A 21,477-nucleotide genomic window follows, 5' to 3' on the forward strand; every position below is an offset into this window, starting at 1 on the left:
TTTCATCTCAGGATTAGATGGCACATGAGGGTGGACATGACCCACTGGACTAAGTCACAGTTTTAAGCATTACATTCCAGATGACAGAAAGAACAAGGCCTATTGGTTTTGGTCAGTTTCCTACTATCACCAGGAGAATGTGGCATATTGTTTTGTTTTGTCACTGAATCCTACAAGATGAGCAAAGATAGCTCCCAGATGCCAGTGTCCAGCAGCAGTCATCCAGAGCTGACCATCAGTTAGCTGTGACTGCAGTGTCTGCATTCTGTGCAGGCTGTAAGAAAGACATGGAAGAACCTGCAAATGGCACCTATGTGGAAGGGCAAGTAGAACAGAACCCCAGAGGGTCCCCAGGATGTGTCAATTGCCTCCTCTTCTCCTGCACACAGAACCAAAATCCTTGCTCACACTGGGAGAACAAAATAATTCTGCAATTGGCTGAGGAGTGGGGGAGGGGAAGGACTGGACTATAGAGCAATTTGAGGTTGGTCTTCACAAGTCGCAAAGAAAGGGAAAACAATCATTTGCTCTTCGTAATATCAAAGATAGCTTATGCGGAACACTTAAGTTCCATAAGTCATCTTCACCTTTGAGATTCATTTTTCTCCTCCCAAATTACGTAGATAAATGGCTTAGAATTTCCCAGGAAGATAGGGCCTTGGGGTTTCTGAAAAGGGGCATCAGTCCAGCCATGCCTGCAAGTATTGACTGAGTGTTTCTTAGGAATTTTCAGGGCTACCATGTCAGAATTAGAAGACCATGAGGCAGTGTGGTGAAAGGGAGAGAACTCCAGAAGAAATCCATGAAGTCCAGATGGACCTCTACTCCCTCAAGGCAGTCCAGAGATCTGATCCAATTTCCACATGTCTAGCATGGTTTAGCATGGAGACAACAATAGCATCTATATGAGAGGGTGCTGAAAAAAAAAGGGGGATCAAAAAGGTGATATACGTGAAAGGATTTTATAAATATTAATGTACTCCATAAATCCTGGTGTATGCACACATTTCTAAGCAGTGGTTGAAATGTACTCCAAGCTAAGCTATTGCAGAAAGTTATTCCCCGCCCACCCCCCGTTTCCTCAGACACTGAGCCAGGCTATCAGAACTCATTATAATTCCAGATACACCCATCTGCACCAGCAGCTTCGTTGGTGGGATGAATTATCCTTTCTCAACTCTTAACAGAGTCAGAAGGGTGAATGTGCCAAACCTTCTCCTATTCTTGCTTCCCCTATTGCTTGATCCACCAGAAAGGAAGAGAAGAGCATAAACATATACCAGTAAGGACACCAGATGCTTTAGGGAAGCATTAACATAGAGTTTTAAAATTATTTTAGATGAGATGATACTATATGGTGGCAAAGTGATGCCGTAGCTCTAGTTACACATTCCTTCAAATAAGTGTTTGTATATTCATTTCCTATTGCCACAAAATTACCATAAACATAGTGGCTTAAACAAAACAAATTTATTATTTTTATAGTTCTGGAGGTCTCAAGTCTCACTGGGCTATAACCAAGGTGCCAACAGGGCTGCCTTCTTTCTGCAGGCTCTAAGGAAGGAGCTTGCCTTTCCTTTTCCAGCTTCTAGAGGCTACCCAACGAGTCCCTGGGAGGTGCAAATGGTTATGGAGCTCAGACACTAGCCAAAAGGTTGGAGGTTGGAGTCCACACAGGCGTACCTTGGAAGAAAGGCCTGGGGTATACTTCCCAAAAAATCAGTCATTGAAAACCCTCTAGAACACTGTTCTACTCTGACACATATGGAGTTGCCATGAGTTGTAACTGACTCAACAGCAACAGATATAGTAGAGGTTACTCACATGCCCTGGTTACACAGTGGTTAAGTGCTTGGCTACTGACCAAAAGGCCATCGGTTCAAAGCCAGCTGCTCCGTGGGAGAAAGATATGTCAGTCTGCTCCTGTAAATATTTACAGGCTTGGAGAGCGGATAGGCAGTTCTACCCTGTCCTATACAGTTGCCGGGAGTTGGAGTTGATTTGACAGCAGTGGGTTTGGTTTTGGTTTTACCCACATTCCTTGGATCATGGCCCTCTTCCACCTTCAAAACCAGCAACTGCATTGATTTAACGTCTGCTTAAAAAAAAAAAAAAAAAAAAATTTTTTTTTTCCATCATCATATCTCCTTTCCTAACCCTTCTGCCTCTTTTTCCCAGATAAGGATCCTTGTGATTATAGTGTGTCTATTCCAGTTCATTCCAGTTTGAACCCCTGCTGAGTGTTTGCATTACTAACAAGCTCCAAACCCATTGCCATCGAGTTGATTCCAACTCTTAGCGACCATACGGAGCAGAGTAGAACTGCCCCATAGGGTTTCCAAGGAGTGGCTGGTGAATTTGGACTGCTGATCTTTTGATTAGCAGCTGTAGCTCTTAACCACTGTGCCACCAGGACTCTGTTACAAGTTCTCAGGCAATACTGATGCTGTTGGTTAGGGATCAGTTCTGAGAACCACTAGTAGAGTAGTGGTTCTGAAAATTTATTATACATAAGAATCACCTGAGGATCTTGTTAAAATGTAGATTCTGATTCAGTATATCTGGGGGTAGAAATGCAAGTTCTCAGCAAGGATTTGAACCGGAATGAACCAGTTCAAAGCCCTGGTTAACTCAGATAATCTAGGGTAATCTTCCCATCTCAAGATCCTGAACTTAATCACGTCTGCAAAGCCCATTTTGCCAAGTGAAGGAATATATTCACAGGTCTCAGGGATTAGGCCATGGACATCTTTGGGGGTCATTATTCTTCCTGCCACCATTTTGTTTCTCCTGTTTGTATGTTTGTTTGTTTTTCTCCTCTCAGCCCAGCATTATCACTGGACTGCAGAGATATACTAACCTTTGAAGTAACTCTCACCAAGAGGCAAAGTTGCTCCCATAGTGAGGCAATAGGTAGGGCTGGTCCAGACAGACTTTTGCAGAGCTTTCCCTTCTTGCAAGCCCCAGCCAGTCAACTCTTCACACTGTCTTTCTAAAAGCAGTCTGAATTTAAGTAAACACGTTTTGGTTGTTCAGTTTGAGAGGCTAACCTTTCCAAAGGACAGAGATAGCAGTGACCTTGTATCCTTCCAAAAATCGGCCTTATGTTCAACACTTGGATGCAGTGCACATGAATTGCTTAATAAGCCAGAATGCTATGTTTCCTTCAGACATGGTTCTCCAACCATGGATGAAGAAAAATGCTCGTGAAGAAAAGACTTTTATTATCTTTTATTTTGCCCTGTAAAATCTAATTCAGGGCATGGGCAGGAATGCCTGCATGGAGCCAAATTTAATGTTCATTAATATAATTGGACATTAGTGCCATGGCCCCCTCTGTAGAGAAAATGACCCTCTTCCTGTGTTATCATCAATAACAGCCTGGTGATGGTTTGGCTGGGACTGACCAGACTGTAACTGAGCTCTCATTCCTTTGGGCAATGGGGTGATTTTTATTTACAGTGACAAGATACTCTTTACACTTGTTTCTCTTTGGGCTGTACACACACAGCTCTATCCATAAGCCAAAATACAGCCAGGCTGGTTCTTTCCGCTCTGCACTTTACCTAACTGACTTTGTGTCAGCATTAATTTCTTGACTGTCGGGAAGTTTCATCTCTCTTGCCTTAGGCATGTTTTCGTGACCTCTCCAGTCCTGTGATCGGGAGAGGTTTGGTCTCTTTTCATAACCTCCAAACATTTTCTTTCTTTTCCATTGCAATTATTATCTCCTGTGACATTTACAAGGACCGGTTCTGCTGTAGCTAGAGCTATAAACATGCAAGGAGCCTCAGTGACCTAAAATTCTTTTCTGCTTGAACATGCCACTTAATGACTATAGGGACACTCAGCGTGAATTTGTGATTGGAGCTATCCGAATAACTGTCCACCTTCAAAAGCAGCCTACTACAGTGCCTTTGTCAACAAGACTCTGCAAGAATATGCCTGAAAAAGTTATGGTCAAGCCTAACTATGTAAACAAGACATTTAATTGTTAAGTTCTGCAACTCTCAAATTACTGTGTTTTTATTATTATTATTATTATTATTATTATTATTATTATTATAAGCAAATGAGTTTTAGCACAACACAATGGCTGGAAAAGAATTTGCCCTGGGGTTGGATTTGAGCCTTAGGCTGGTGGTGAGAACCTGAGCCACTAATGAGCTGTGTCATCTTTGGCGAGTCACCTGTTTCCTCAGAACTCCGTTTTCCTCATTTGCAAAGGAAAGCTATTAGCCTCGCTCATCTCTAAGGTCGCTTCCAGCTCTAATATTCTAGAAATAAATTTTAAAAACCACCTAGCACCTATAGATCTTTATTTATATTTTCTGCATTGAGGGTTGCCTGCCTGTTATAGCTGAAGAATTCAAACAAAAGCACCCCTTCCATGTTCAGTACTACTGACCTCAATGTTCACACATTTCCACTACCTAATTGTACAAAAGAAGAGCAAGCTGGGACAGGCAGGTATTTGCCTTTCGAGGAGGAAGGGGGATTCATTCAGAGACCCAGAAGTTTTGAATGGAAGTGATGTGACAAGAACACACACTTAGTCTCCATTTACTAAGGTACTCCAAGGTACACATGTTTGCTGCAATAAAAACCAGCACACCCAGTGCCGTCGAGTCGATGCCGACTCATAGCGACCCTATTTGCTGCAATAATTCCTATTAACCATTAAAACAAAACAAAACAAAAAACCAGTTACCATTGAGTCTATTTTGACTCATGGCAACCCCATGTGTGTCAGAGTAGAGCTGTGCTCCAAAAGGAGTTAACCATAGGACAACTTTAATATTCCAAAGATATTTTGATCGAAAAAATTTTGTCTTTGGAGAGTGTAACTTTGCTTTCAAGCAAGATAAACACTATTTGTCATGAACAATATAGCGATCCATTTTCAAAATGTCCACTGAATATTCCTGTCACTACTCTTCTGTCTCAGCTTTTCTTGAAGTTAAAAGAAAAATTTGCTCTTATCCTCTATAGAGAGTTTACATTCAGAGAGATTTCACTGTTGCTCCGCCCCTACTTCTGAGCATTAATGCTTGTCGTTTCTCATGCTCCGCAGTCCATATGTACCCTCTCTTTTATGCAAGGAGTCCCTCATTGGCACAGAAGGCCAGACGCTCAACTACTAGCTGAAAAGCTGGCCATTAGAACCTACCCAGAAGCATCGCAAAAGACAGGACTGGCGATCTGCTTCCAAAATGTCAGAGCCATTGAAAGCTCGTGGATCACAGTTCTACTCTGCACACTTGGGGTCACCATGAGTTGGAATCAACTTGGCGGCTAACCACAATCACCACCACTTTTACGTAAGACCCAGTGAGCTCCTGGCCTGTCTCCACTCTGACTCAAGCCCTCCAAGAACTTCACGTTCTCATCTAGAGCAGGAGGTATGGACCACACAGTGTAACTTCTCCTGCTTTTTAAATCCCACATTATTTTTTTCACTCATCCTCTGAATTAGATTATGAGGCCACTGACAACAGAAAACATGCTGTACTCCTTCTACTTTGGAAATGGTAAGTGATCAGTGAATATTTCGTTAACACTCCAAACTTCTGGCCATGTATGAGGGGCAATTGCAGATAGACGTTTTCTATACAGCAGTAGTTCTCAAAGTGGGGTCACTGAACCAGCAGCATCAGCGTCACCTGGGACCTTTTTAGAAATGCAGATCCTCAGGCCCCATCTAGATTTGCTGAATCAGATTCAGCACAGATACTTGTGTTTCAGTGAGCCCCCCCAGGTGGTGTTGATACATGTTAATGTTTGTGGCCTGGGATCACAGACCAATTTCTGAATCCTAAAAGATATATGTAGTCTCCCACCATTAATCTAAGCATAGTAAACTTTGTAATTTGTATTTCAATGGAAATAGACAACATTAAATTAATTTGTGGTTTAAGGAATTCACTTGTTATTTTGTGGTGGTTTATTAATGAAGATAAAATGTTTGATACCCAGGCCCTGACCTGCCTGTATAATATACACAGCAAGCGTCAGTAAAGGGTTTCTAAAGAAAATGTTCATTGATTTTTATCAATGCAAAGCATTGCTAACATTATTATCTTAATATTTGTTAATTCTTCTGTCATTTCTTCTGTTTTATGCTTTTAATCCTTCAGCAGGCCTATCTCTGTTTAAAACTGCCTGGATCTGAAGCTACTCTGTGAGTATAGACACTGGGGCTAGTTTGCTGGATTTGGGGGGAGAGGTAGATGTTCACCTCTACTCTTTCTTGTTGTTAGCTTCCATTGAGACAGTCCCCAACACACAGGAACACCATGACAGCAGAACAAAACACTGCCTGGTCCTGTGCCATTCCCACGACTTGTTGTAGATTAGACTATTATGATCCACAGGATTTTCATTGACTGATTTTTGGAAGTAGATTGCCAGGCCTTTCTTCCTAGTCCATCCTGGTCTGGAAGCTCCACTGAAGCCTGCTCAGCATCATAGGAACACACAAGCCTTCACTGACAGGTGAACAGGTAGTAGCTATGCATGAAGTGTGCTGTCTCAGAATCGAACCCAGGTCTTGGTGTTTTCTCCAAACTGCACATCCTGGAGTGAAGGCATCACATGCACTCACCTATGAAAAACCCCAACGCATGGTCAAAATTCCCTGCAAGAGACCATTGCAGTCTCCAGATATATCCCAATGAGGAGCTGCAGGTAGCCTGTATTGCTTGTTTTATTTCTTTATTTTTGCCCTTAGTGTTTTAAAGTACACATAATCTGGTTTCTGTCAGCGAATCTTTGCATATGTATTATTTAGGTCAATGACTCCTAATAATGAACAGAGTTACAAACGAAAAGCGTCTAGGGAAGGTCTGCATTTGTGTATGTGTGTGTGTGCATGGACAAACATTATTAAAGCAGAGAGTTGGTCTCTTAAAATACTTCACCAAGATTCCTGAGGGTTAATTATTTCTTTTAAGAAATTAGCCTTGATCTGTCACTGGCTTACTGACAGGCAGTGATTTTCCCTGGTAAACACCTGGAAGCAATTGCCTTTAGCTGGTTACCTGTGATTCAGGTATATATAGGAGCACACATGCCATAGGAGTGGAGGTTATATTTAAAATTATGTAAATGCTTGAGCATGGTGAGGCACAGAGAGCTCGAGAATTGAGTGCTTCCTCAGAAAAATAAATTCAGTAAATCAACATAAAATGTATAAGTAGCACTTCCCTACTCATCCTATGTTACACAGAGAATAAAACCAAAATGAAACCCACTGCCGTTGAGTAGATTCCAGCTCACGCCAGCTCCATGTGTTACAGAGCAGAACTGCTCCATAGGATTTTCTTGGCTTTTAATCTTTATGGAAGGATGTCACCAGGCACTTCTTCCATGGCACCACTGGATGGGTTCAAACTGCCAACCATTAGGTTAGTGATCAAGTGTGTGCCATCAGAGAAAGCTACACAGGTCATATTGTTGATGTTGGTTGCCTATATCAATCTACACTGCTCCATAGGGTTTTCAAGGCTGTGGCCTTTTGGAAGCAGATTGCCAGGCCTTTCTTCCAAGGCACCTCTGGGTAGTTTTGGACTGCCAACCTTTCAGTTAATAGTCAAGTGCTTAAAGATTTGTTCCACCCAGGGAGAGTACATTGTCTAAACTGGAGTTTATACACACAAAGTATAGGAAAGAAGGAAGAAAGGGAAGGGAAGGGAAGGGAAAGGAAGGGGGTGAAAGAGAAAAGAGGGAAGGGAAAGAAAGGACTATATATATAATACAGGAATTCAGAGAAAGAAGACCTTATACTATGCAAAAAGAAAGGTAGAGATTCTTGGAGAAGTGAGACTTGTGCAGGCCCTAAAGGAAGAACAGATAGCAGAGAAAGGAAAGAACCCTTAAATCCTATGTTCCCCTACCAAACAGTGACTTCTCTAAGAATTCATTCTCTTCGCATTAGGGTGGAAAATGAGAAGAGCAGATGCAGAACTCTTTTATTTAAAGAGTCCTGATTCTTTAGCTCCTGTCAGTGAACAGATAAATTATATCACCACTTATCCCCAATCTCACAGTGGTTTTCGATACTGCAGAAAGGACATTTTAACTGCAGGCAAATTAATCCATTCCTTTTTAAAAAATAATAGATGTCTATTGATATATTTAAAGTGTCTGTCAATCTCTGTGCAAACTGCCAAATTGTGTGTTAAATTTAAAAATAGAGCTGAGCACTTAAAAATCATCAGACTGTAATAAATGAGCTTAGACCTGAAGAAAGAAATATGATTGAATGTTAGGCACAGGAACTAAGTTAACCATATCTCCCCACTTTTGTGGAATCCAGACAGATCCCAGACATTTTATGGAATGGAAACCATACATTGCTTTTCATTGAGGACATCATGACTATACAGTAATTAAAAAAGTCATATTTCTTCAATAGCTCTAAAATAGGTAGAATTTGCAAATAAGTTAAATGAAATTCTTTCTCTTCCATAGTACTAGGGAATGTGATACTGTATTTCAAAGAAGCAGATGTTTCAATATTTCCAAGATTTAGTTAAATTTGTGAAGTTTCCCCTAGACTTTTAACTTGAATACCACAGGTTGGTCAATGCTTATTTCTTTCCTCTATACCAGTTTATCACAAAGTCAACTCCCTTTTCATGCCTTGGTAAATAAGAAGGTAAAAGGTTAGTGTTTTAACCTAGAGTGTTGGCTCTTCAAGAAATAATAATTTGTTTTACTTTCTAATTAGTTACTACTACTTGGGGAACATAATTTATCAGATCAAATGGTACAAATAGTTATTAGATACCTACTCTGGCAAATCAAAAGATTGTTAGGCATAATCTACAACTTTATGGGATTTATAATCTAATGTTGAAAAGAATGTGAATTGATATGGTCAATGTCATGTTCATTTTCACTTTGAAATTCCCTTTTAATGTATGTAATATTTTTACTTTCATTTCTCAGCTACCATTGGGAAAGTTATATCCCCTTAACTTAAACTATCATATGCTCTTAATTTCTAGATTCTCTGGGTCCTCTGGGAAGCAGGCACTGAGACAGAGTTAGGAGCGAAGGCCATTTATTGGGGAATACTACCTGTGAAAGCTAAAAAGTGGGAGGAGGCAAAATTAGGCAGGGCAAGCCTCTAGACTCTGCTGCAGGTATGTCATCTGTTAAAGAAGAGGCTAGAGGAAGCAGGCTTGGGCAGGGGGAGCCTCAGGTCATGATATAACCAAATAAACAGGGAACTCAGAGCAAAGACGGTCATAGAAGAGTGTCTTGTTGGACAGAAATGTTCAACCCTAAAAGATCTGCAGCACTCAATCCTTTGCTGTTACGTTGTGTGGTTATTAGGTGCTGTTCAGTTGGTTGTGACTCATAGCTACCCTATAAACAACAGAATGAAACACTGCCCAGTCCTGTCCCATCTTCACAATTGTTGCTGTGCTTGAGCCCATTATTGCAGCCCCCATGTCAATCCATCTCATTGAGGGACTTCCTTTTTTTTGCTGACCACCTATTTTACCAAGCATAATGTCCTTCTCCAGGGGCCGATCATTCCTGATAATACATCCAAAGTTTGTGGGATGTAGCCTTGCCATCCTTGCTTCTAAGGAGCATTCTGGTTGTACTTCTTCTAAGACAGATTTGTTTGTTCTTTTGGCAGTCCATGGTATATTCAATATTCTTTACCAGCACCACAATTCAAAGGCACCAATTCTTCTTCCGTCTTCCTTATTCATTGTTCAGCTTTTGCATGCATATGAGGTAATTGAAAACATCATGGCTTGGGTCAGGTGCACCTTAGTCCTCAAGGTGACATCTTTGCTTTTTAACAGTTTAAAGACACCTCTTGCAGCCGATTTGCCCAATGCAATGTGTTTTTTGATTTCTTGACTGCTGCTTCCATGGGTGTTGATTGTGGATCCAAGTAAAACAAAATCCTTGAGAACCTCAATCTTTTTCCATTTACCATGATGTTGCTTATTGGTCCAGTTGTGAGAATTCTTGCTTTCTTTATGTTGAAGTGTAATCCATACTGAAGTCTGTGGTCTTTGATCTTCATCAGTAAGTGCTTCAAGTCCTCTTCACTTTCAGCAAACAAGGTTGTGTCATCTACATAATGCAGGTTGTTAATGAGTCTTCCTCCAATCCTGATGCCCTCTTCTTCTTGTAGTCTAGCTTCTCAGATTATTTTCTCAGCATACAGATTGAATAGGAATGATGAAAAGATACAACCCTGACTCATGCCTTTCCTGACTTTAAACCATGCAGTATCCCCTTCTTCTATTTAAATGACTGCCTCTTGATCCATGTACAGATTTCTCATGAGCACAATGAAGTGTTCCAGAATTCCCATTCTCCTCAATATTGTCCATAATTTGTTATGATCCACACAATCAAATGCCTTTGCATAGTCAATAAAACACAAGTAAACATCTCTCTGGTATTCCCTGCTTTCAGCTAGGATCCATCTGACATCAGCAATTATATCCCTCGTTCCACATCCTATTCTAAATCCAGCTTGAATTTCTGGCAGTTCCCTGTCAATATAAGGCTACAGCTGCTTTTGAATGACCTTCAGCAAAATTTTGCTTGCATGTGATATTGATGGTATTGTTCGATAATTTCCACATTTGGTTGGATCAGCTTTCTTGGAAGTAGGCATAAATATGGATCTTTTCCAGGCAGCTGTCTTCCAGATTTCTTAGTATAGAGTGAGTACTTCCAGCACCGCGTCAACTTGTTGAAACATCTCAGTCGGTATCCGTCAATTCCTTTGCTGGTGCTGCCCATGAAGAGTGTGGTCTCAGGCTCAAAAGCTGAGGCAACTCCTGATGGTGCTGCAGCTGAAGGATGGTCATTAGCTGCATTCTTTGCAGCAGACTAATGAGTTCTGCCTTGAAGTGAGATATGAGCAGCACCCCTCCATATCTGCTACACTGGCTTGTCACCCCAAATCCCACCACAACCATTTCCACACTCCCCAACCTCCCATTTGTTTTTGCTTTCAGGCTCACCCTCTCCCCAAAACAGTATGAGGCAAGGACACTGAGACTGAAAATAAGCCTGTTATTAGTAAAATTATGAGACATCAAAGGAGAGAATCTCACTGGGAGTTCCCATGCCTGTGGTCCCTAAGCCCTTCTTGTTGAATAGTAGTGAGCCAAAACTCTATATCTGCAGCCTTTCCTTGCTGCTGGGAGGTCTCAGGTTAGATTATTATAAGGAGCAAAAGGGACAGTAGAAGAAAAAAAAATTATATAAAGACATAAAACAAACAAACCCATTGCTGTTGAGTGGATTCTGACTCATTAAAAAAAAAAAAAAAGACTCATAACGACCCTTTAAGACAGAGTAGAACTGTCCCATAGGGTTTCCAAGGAGTGGCTGTTAGATTGAAACTGCCAACCTTTTGGTTAGCAGCCATAGCTCCTAACCCCTATGCCACCAGGGTTTCCAAATAAAGGCATAGATCTTTCTTATTCACATCTTTGTTAATGCACCTTTCTACATCCAGGAAAAATCCAGAGCTTCCCAATAACCCCCCGTTCAGGCTGTTTCTTAGATTCTGATGAGTGTCTCTTGCTTGTAAAGAAAAGAAAAAACATGATGAATGCACATATCTAACGTTAAGCAGTGAACTGAACCTGAACAATTTAGTACCATTTTGACTTTGGGCATTATAGGCATTGCCACTTTTTCTTGAAATCGGGCTGAACTAAATAAGAAATTTCACATATGTCCAATGTTTCCCTTATGAATGAGTCCGTGAGTCCCAAATAGGCTTATAGTGGGTTAAAGTTGCAAATCTAGTTACATATGTTGAATACAAATTTAAACTAAGCTGGATATGGTGTGGATTCTATCATTACCCAGTGCTCAAGGCCAGTGGTTGCCAAAGTGTAACCCCCAAACCTTCAGCATCAGCATCTCCTGGGAGCTTGCTAACAAATTCTGACATTCCTCCCCAGGTCTACTGAATCAAAAATTCTCATGATGGGGTCCAGCAGTCTGTTTTAACAAGCCCTCAAGGTGATTCTGATGCTCAAGTTTGAGAACCAATTGCCTAGTTCAAGGTGACATTGATTGAAATGCAGTGCTAATATAACTGAGCTCATACATCCCAGAAGAAGGGTTGGAGAAGGGAGGCTGAAATGGGGATATATGTCATAAGAGTAAATTTGGGTTGAGGAAGTCGAAGTCATAACAATCATGTAGAGCAGGTTTTGTGGAAATGAAAGGGTTAGCAGGGAAGAGATCAAGAGACTATTCCATGTGTACGATCTATAGAGTGACTCTGATTTTGATGAAATCTAATGGCAGTTTCAACAATGCATAGCTACTTGAAGAGATCATTAGAGTTACTAGCTGCATATATAGAAACCAGGGGCCTATCTATGAAAAATAGTACCTAGGGTAATTAGTTTTAAATTGCTGAATGATCTCTCACAGCTGGTGATGGAAACTGTGCCAGCCAATAGAAACTGCTTCATTAGCACCCTCCTCAAGTGGTGCCCAGGGCATACTGTACACAATGTTGTATACCTTGTTTTTTTCATTAAACTTTTTTGTTGGAAATTTTCCTTATGGTTTCATATAGAACTTCCTCTTTTAATTGGCTGCATAATATTCCATCGTACATATTTATAATAATAAGCAGTAGCAATGGATGCAATGAGAGGGGAGCTGTGTGAACTGGGTAGGAAGGAGAAAGGCTCCCTTTTCACTATATATTCTTTCATACCTTTTGAATTTGGTGCACATATTTGCCTATGTTAATAACTGTTTGGAGTTATATTTTTGATGCACCATCCTTTATGCAACTAGTCCCAAGTCTTAGGACATTTGAGTTATAATCTATTATTAGAAACAATGTTGCAAAAATGTCTTTGTACATATATTATTTAGCATACATGCTAGCGTATCTGTAGCATATCTGTTCGGGTTTAAATGGAAGATAATTTTTTAATTTCATTTTAAAAGATATTTCCAAAGTATCCTCTATAAATGCCACAATGCCAACTGTAATATAATGAGAGTTTTTTCCCCACAATCACTGATAATGCCATTATATATATTTTTTAAATTTTATTTCCATTTATTAGATGGAAAATGGTAAGCATTATAGTGTTATATGTATTTTCCTTATTTTAGTGAGATTGAGCATATTTTTCACTTGTTAAAAAAGCTATTTGCTATTTTCAAACTGTCGGTCCATCTCTTTTTCTATATTTTTGTTGCATTGTGTTTTTTCTTAATGATTTGTAGAAATTATATATTATACCTTTTTATATGTCATAAAAATTAAATGTTTAATTTCATTTTTTTCTTTGATTTAAGAAGCTCTTATGTTTTATGCAGAATTTCTTTTTTGAAATTAACTTTAATATATCAATGTTCCATGATTTCCGTGTTAAATGTCATGTTTTAAAAGTCTTTTCCTACTCTGAGGTTATCTGTAAAAAATCACCCATGTTTAGTTCTAATGTTTTTACAGTTTTAGAGTATTTAAATCTCTGATCTATATAAAATTTATACCAGTAAAATGTGTAATATAGGGTTGCAACTTTTTTCCAGTTGACTCCACAATTTTTCCAAAACCATGTATTGAATAATCTAATTTCCTTACCCATTTGAAATAATACTTTTGTCATACAATAGAATTTTTTTTTTTTTTTTAAATATACATGGCTGTCTTTCTGGGCTTTCTATTTTGTTCCATTCACCAGACTGTCTATTCATGGACTAGTGCCACATTGTTAGCACTGTACCAAGTTTGTAGCTTTATGTATATTTATATATAAAACTTAATAAATTATGTGTTTATTAACTGGTTTGGTTAATTCACTCTTATTTCTCTTTCTTTTCTGAATTTTCCTGGCTACTTGGCTTCTCTAGTGTTCCTTATGAACTTCAAAATTAGAATGTCTAGTTCCAAAGGAAAAAAAAAGCATGTTGGTCTTTTTACAAGAATTGCTTAAATTTATAGACTAATAATAAAGAATAGACATCTTTATGATTTTGGTATTCCCGTTCAAGGGCATGATATATCTTTCCATTTGTTTATCTTTTTGCGTTTTCCTGAGTTGTGTTCTAAATTTTCTTCAACCTCAAACATTGAGGCAAAAATCCTAAATAAAATATTAGTGAACAGAATCTGACAGCATATCCAAAGAATGACATACAGGGATCAGTGTAATTCCATTACTGTAAAGATTGTTCAATATTGGAAAACCTACTAATATCCTTTACTACATTAACAGGGAAAAAGTGAAAAAATCATATTACTATCTTATTACCATCTCCAAAGATTCAAAAGTTTTTGGTAAAGTCAACATTCATTATTGAGTTAAAACATCTACAGTAAAATAGGAGTACAATAAACATAATAAAAGAGATTATTTTCAGTGGAGCCAGTATCCATGTTCAATGGGGAAAACGGTAGAACGTACCCCATTAAAGTCATCAAGAAGAAGGCAGGTCCTTTCTGACCACTATTACTGACTATCCTGAATGCACTTCCTAATAGAATTAAACAAGAGAAAAGTCATAAGGGGTATGAAGTAATGAGGAAGCAAAATTATTATTACCTGGAGATCATAAGTTTTTTACCTGGAAAACAAGAGAAAAAAACTGAAAACCTAATATAAAAAATAATGCGGTTAGGAGGCTGAATATCACAACGATATATAGGAATTAACGGTCCTCATATATTTGTTCATATATATGCATACATCAAGGTAGAATATATATTAGAAGAAAAAAATCTAAATATCAGTTTTTAAAAGTTCTATTGAGCTGTAATTGCAGACAATAAACTGCACATATTTAACAGGCACAATTTGGTAAGTTTTGCCACATGGATCCACCTATGAAACCATCACTGCAATCAATATAATGGACATATCCACCATACCCTAAAATCCCATCATGCACCTTTGTAGTCTCTCCCTCCTGCTGCCCCCTGCTCTCCAACCCCCATCCCGAGTCAACCGCTGATCTGCCTCCTGTCACTGTACATTAGTTTGCATATTTCTAGAATTTTATATAAATAAGATCGTATCGACTTGACAGCAGTGGTTTTAGGATCATATCATATGTTTTATCTTTTGCCTGGCTTCTTTCACTTAGCATAATTATTTTGAGATTCATCTACATTGTCATTATGTATCAATAAACGATTAAAAAAAATGACCGGTAGGCCAATGTACCTGTTATACCATGATTTGTTATCCATTCACTTGTTGAAAGACATATGAATTGTTTCTAGGTTTTGGTTCTCACAAATAAAGCTTTTATGAACATTCATTCATGTGCCAGGTTGTATATGGACATACACTTTCTTTTTCCTTGAATAAACACTGAGTATATGAGTGGCTGAATCATATGGTGGGTGTATGTTTAACCTTTTAAGAAACTACACAACTGCTTCAAAAGCATGTGTACCATTTCACATTCCTACTGGCAATGTGTGAACTCCAGTTGTACACATCCTCCCAAATCTGGTATGGTTGGTGTTAGAAGTGGACTTGTGTTCTCAAAAAATATGTGTTGTAAATCCTAACCTCTATGCCTGTGGTTGGAAACCCTGGAGGTGTAGTGGTTAAGCGTTACGGCTGCTAACGAAAGGCTCAGCAGTTCAAATCTGCCAGGTGCTCCTTGGAAACTCTATGGGGCAGTTCTATTCTGTCCTGTAGGGTCACTATGAGTCAGAATCAACTTGACGGCACTGGGTTTGGTTAGGTTTTTATGTCTGCGGTTATAATCCCATTTGGGAATGGCTTGTCTTTGTTACGTTAATGAGATAGAATTAATATAGGGTGTATCTTCAGTCACTCTCTTTTGAGATGTAAAAGAGATTAAACAAGCCAGTAGAGATGACAGAAGATAGACGCCAAGCCACATGAAGATCCCCAAGGAACCAAAGAACAAAGACCTTTCCCTAGAGTCAACAGAAAGAAAGCCTTCCCCTGGAGTCAGCGCCCTGAATTCAGACTTCTAAGCCTCCCAAAGAGTGAGAAAATAAATTTATTTGTTACAGCTACCCACTTGTGGTATTTCTGTTATAGCAGAACCAGATGAATAAGGCAGTTAGTCTTTGTAATTTTAGGTAGCCTAGTTAAAAAAAAAAAAAAGGTGTGTTTTATTGACTATGCAAAGCCATTCAGCTGTGTAGTTTATAACAAATTATGGATAACATCACGAAAAACGGAAATTCCAGATTCCTTAATTGTGTTCATGAAAAATCTGTACATAAAAAAGAGGCAGTTGTTCAAACAGAATAAGGGGATACTGCGTGGTTTAGTCAGGAAAGGTGTGTGTCAGGGTTGTATCCTTTCTTCATACTTATTCAATCTGTATACTGAGCAAATAATCTAAGATGCTGGACTATACAAAGAAGGATGAGGAATCAGGATTGGTGGAAGACTTATTAACAACCTGTGTTATGCACATGACATAACCTTCCTTGCTAAAAGTGACTAGGACTTGAAACACTTATTGACGAAGATCAAAGACCACAGCCTTCAGTATCAATTACACCTCAGTATAAAGGAAACAAAAATCCTCACAACTGGACCAATGAGCAACATAATGATAAATGGTGAAAATATTGAAGTTGTCAAGGATTTTATTTTACTTGGATCCACAATCAACACCCATGGAAGCAGCAGTCAAGAAATCAAATGACGTATTGCACTGGGCAAATCTGCTGCAAAAGACCTCTTTAAAGTGTTAAAAAATGAAGACGTCACTTTGAGGGCTAAGGTATGCCTGACCCAAGCCATGGTATTTTCAATCGCACCATATACATGTGAAAGCTGGACAATGAATAAGGAAGGCCAAAGAAGAATTAACACCCTTGGATTATGGCGTTGGTCAAGGATATTGAATATACCTTGGACTGCCAGAAGAACGATCAAATCTGTCTTGGAAGTATAGCCAGAATGCTCATTAGAACTGAGGATGGCAAGGCTTCATCTTACGTACTTTGGACATGTTATCAGGAGGGACCAGTCCCTGGAGAAGAACGTCATGCTTGGTAAAGTAGAAAGTCAATGAAAAAGAGAAAGACCCTCAAAGAGATAAATGGACACAGTGGCTGTAACAATGGGCTCAAGCATAACAAAGATTGTGAGGATGGCGCAGTACCGGCAGTGTTTCCTTCTGTTGTACATAGGGTCGCTATGAGTAGGAGCCGACTCAACAGCACCTAACAACGACAACAGTAGATGAGTAGTGCTATCTCATTGTGGCTTTAATTTTCATTTCCCTACTAGAATGTCTAGGTCTGTGAGAAGGAGTGGACTTACCTGGGAACTTATTTTGCCGTTAGGATAGCTGAGTCAGCACATAGAAATCACTGCTCTCCTGGTTAGTCTTATAAAGAATTGAGGAAATATAACCCTCATTCCTTTTTCTGCCTCTTGTCCTCCTGGATTTTGAGCAAACTTTTTCCTTTTGCCTTCTACTCAGGTGAGTCTTGGCATTTCTGCTGGCCTCTGCCAACTCTTCACTTTGACTTGGAGCCAGGGAACCAACATTATAAGGACAGGTAAAAACAGATCATGGCATATTAGCATTTCCAGTCTACCACATCGGGAATCTCAGTGGTTTCAATATATATTTAAAATAACGAAGCGAGACAAGCTGCTGCCTCCCCGCAAAATTGCCAACGTATGCTCCAAGATCCCCTGCATTTTGCATTGTGTCAGTCTGTGTCAGAGGTTTCAGGAAAGGTAATATAGAAGATGAATGAAAGTCTATCATTGCAGTGCCAAGATGAAAAAGTGACAGCTCATAATGAAAAGAAAAATAGTTTCCATTTTGGGCCTCTGTAAGTAAGAAAGTGACAGAGTCTTGGGAACTGTGAGTCTGAAAAATGGTCCCTTTGACAGACATGCCTGTAAGTGAGAGGGCCCCGGATATAATACCACCTATTTTTTTTTATAATAGAGGGAATAATGATTATTTTAGGCATTGCATGATTTTGAATAAATCCTTGACTGCTCCCCAGAAAATGGAGCTGAAAGGAACCTAGGAAGAGTGGTGGGTTAATTTAAGGAATAAATGACCACACTTCTTTTTCAGTCTTTTAAGCATAAATTGGTTAAGTTTATTTCTGTCAGAAATGACCGAAAGTCAATAATATTAATAAAAAAAAAAAAGTTTCACCTCAGCTCAAAAAATAAAAATCACTCTAGAAGCTTCCTTCAGGGTTCTGTTTCTTTGTGGCCAAATCTTTAGGAATTTTATTCTAGGTTGGCCATAGAAATCCAGTGTTTGTAAACTAATAGATATCTAAATTCAGGCTGAGACAACAGACAATGAAACACTGATTATTTTTTTTTTTAATTCAATACCAAATTTGAAGATCCTTGGGAATATCTGGGAAATGATTTTCATTTTTCTTTAATAGCTGATAGTGCCTGAATGCATCCTCAACTATTAGTCCATTTGCAGTGGGCAAAATTACTTACCCTGAATGATTTCTTTATCCACCTTAACAGAAATACAACCACGAACACACTTCTAACTCATTTAGCAAACGCTAGGTCAGCGGTGCTTTCCTTGCACGCTTGCTGTCCTGAGAATGCACGCTATTGTATTGATGTTCTTAAACCAGGCTATATAGAAAGTCTATCTAGGAATTGGTGCTCCTAGAGTTTCCACTCTCTGTGTTCCAATCATACAGTAAAAGAAATAAATGATCACTAGAAGAAGGAGTGATTGCTGCCCATTGAGAGCTGAGGAATGGAGCCTGAGGGAGAAGATGGATTTATTTATCACAGAGCCTGAGAGCTGGAAGGGATCATAGAGGTCTCCAGTCTGGGCTCTGCTTGGCACTTCAGGTGACAGGGAGCTGATGCTCCTCACATGTCCGTTCCATCTCAGAGCAGCTCGAACCATCAAATAATCTTCCTGATCCTAAATCCATATCAATCTTCCTCCAACAGGCACTCTTTGGTTCTGTCTTGCCCCCTGAAAGTACAAGGAAAGGGTCTATTCTTCTTCCAAAAGACAGCCCTTCGCCCATTTGTAACTTGTTACCTTGTCACCATTGAATGACCCTCTTCCCACTCTTTTCCCAAAGGAAAGCAGAAGAGCCATGCAGGAGAAAGGACTCTCAGGAATCTGGAGTTAATGTCCTTCCCCAGTGTTCTCCCAGAGCACTGGCCCCTCTGAAAACACATCTCACTGCTCAGTTGCCTTCAAGTGAATTTCAACTCATGGCAACCCGGTGTGTGTCAGAGTAGAAGTGTGCTCCACAGGGTTTTCAATGGTTGATTTTTCAAAAGTAGATCACCAGACCTTTCTTCTGAGGTGCCTTTAGGTGACTGCAAACCTCCAACCTTCTAGGTTAGCAGCTGAGCTCATGAACCATTTACATCACCGAGGGACTCCCACTGCTCAGTAACCATATGTTTGTACACTCGTGGACTGTGCCACGCAAGAGCAGACGTGAGAAGACGTGGGATTGCATCTCAGCTCCGCTTCAGAGTTTTTGTGATCACAGGCATATCATTTCACAATCAGATCTTCATCTGTAGAATGGGGTTGATTCCTATCTGGCCTGAGTGTTAAGCTTTCTGGACAATAACCCTATCTGGTGTTAAGTTCCTGGACAATAACCCGTTGCTCTCGAGTCGATTCCAACTCATAGCAACCTTATAGGACAGTGTAGACTTGCCCCATAGGGTTTCCAAGGAGTGCCTGGTAGATTCAAACTGCCAACCTTTTGGTTAGCGGCTGAGTTCTTAACCACTGTGCCACCAGGGCTCTGTCTGAACAATACCAAAAAAAAAAAAAAAAAAACCCGTTGCAGTCAAGTTGATTCCGATGCATAGCAACCCACTGTGCCACCAGGGTTTCCATCTGGATGATAGTAGGTATTTAATAAACAGTCCCTGTTTCCCCAATGCTTTTGAATTTAGTTATCTTTGTTTCTTGGGTACATGTCAGATAATAGGTACTCTGCAAATATTTAGGGAAGTAGGGAGGGAGGATGAGATGGGGAAAGGGGCATTTCAACTCATCTTACATTAGGGATTGGGGTGACAGGGAAGAGCATATGAGCTGGGTTCTTTGCTTTCTTTTATTTCATTTTTAAACACACTATGTCCCTAAGTTACAGCAGTGTTGGGTGCTAGAACACAGTGCCTGGGGCAATCACTACAAACCACCTTCCGAGAGAATATTCCTGAGCAAAAACCAAAATAGGAAAGATAATGACTAGCATTAGAGAAAGTACATTTTGGTATAACCAGTCTCAGAAAAAATAAATAAATAATAAAGACTAAAATTCTGAGTGAGCACAAAGAAGCAGGTCCTGATGCTGAGATTTATTAGGCGGGGACAATCTGTCCAACTAAGGGCAAGCAGCTTCCACTCTCAAAAGAAAAAACTGGAACGGACAAAAGGCAGGAGAAGAGATGGTATTATGCTGGGAACAATGCAGCTCTGAAAAGATGGTGAAGAGATGCCCTGATAGATCTTTCCATCTCTCACACTTGTTCAGCAAGGACAAAAATAGGACAAAGAGAACCAGCATTTTCTCTGGAATAGGGACAATTTTTTTGAATAGAGACTACTGCTAATCAAAGGAGGTTCTGTGTGCACCCCTGGGTTCATCAATATGCAAATGCACTAAACACGGATTTTCAGAAGGAAAAGGAGACAAGGAGATTAGTCTAATACTTGGCTTTTGCCCCATTCCCCTTTGCCTGCTTCAAGTCTATTTATTTGCTGATCTCCAGCGCAGGAGGTTTCATACCTACACTTGCCATCAGGTACTCTGCTTTCTTTGTTTAGAAATGAGACCCACTTTCCTACTCTGACCACCTGGACCACCATGCATGCACATATCCAGACCTGGATCTACTCATCTGCATGTGTGTGACTCCTTTCCATTTATCAAAACATAAATCATCTGCAAGGTGTGACTCAGGCTTAAATCTGACCTCCCCTTAAATCTGAACCTCTCTTAGGCTCAGTGAATTTACAGACCAGAGATTGCCTGTTCCACTGAGCCTGGCAATTACTGGACAAGATGCTCCTTTTTAGAAACCAATAGACAGATTGGTAAGACGAGGCTTATTATACACATACACAACAACAACAACACAAAGCAGATTACGCTTTTTCAGATGGACGGTACAGAATGCAAACACCATAAAAAAAGAGTTCTGTTGAGGGAGGAATGTCGAACTGGGGAGGGGGTGGAAACTTCAATGGAAGCAAGGATCTGACTTACATAAGCAAAGAGAAGAGGGAAGAAATTTCCTAAATTTCTACTAGAGTATTTCCGCCCACAGGCAGGGGAGTTTCCTCTTGTTGATTCATTCAAGATAGATTCCATATTTAGCAGCCTTTTGGTCTAATGAATCATACCTGGTAGAGGTTCTCAAGATTCGCAGAGAACATCCAAAACACGCTCATGGCTTCCTGCAGTTCCAGACTTAATCAAATGTATGGATTTGGGTCTGT

The sequence above is a fragment of the Elephas maximus genome, chromosome 11, assembly GCF_024166365.1.
Source record: "Elephas maximus indicus isolate mEleMax1 chromosome 11, mEleMax1 primary haplotype, whole genome shotgun sequence".
Classification (NCBI taxonomy): Eukaryota; Metazoa; Chordata; class Mammalia; order Proboscidea; family Elephantidae; genus Elephas; species Elephas maximus.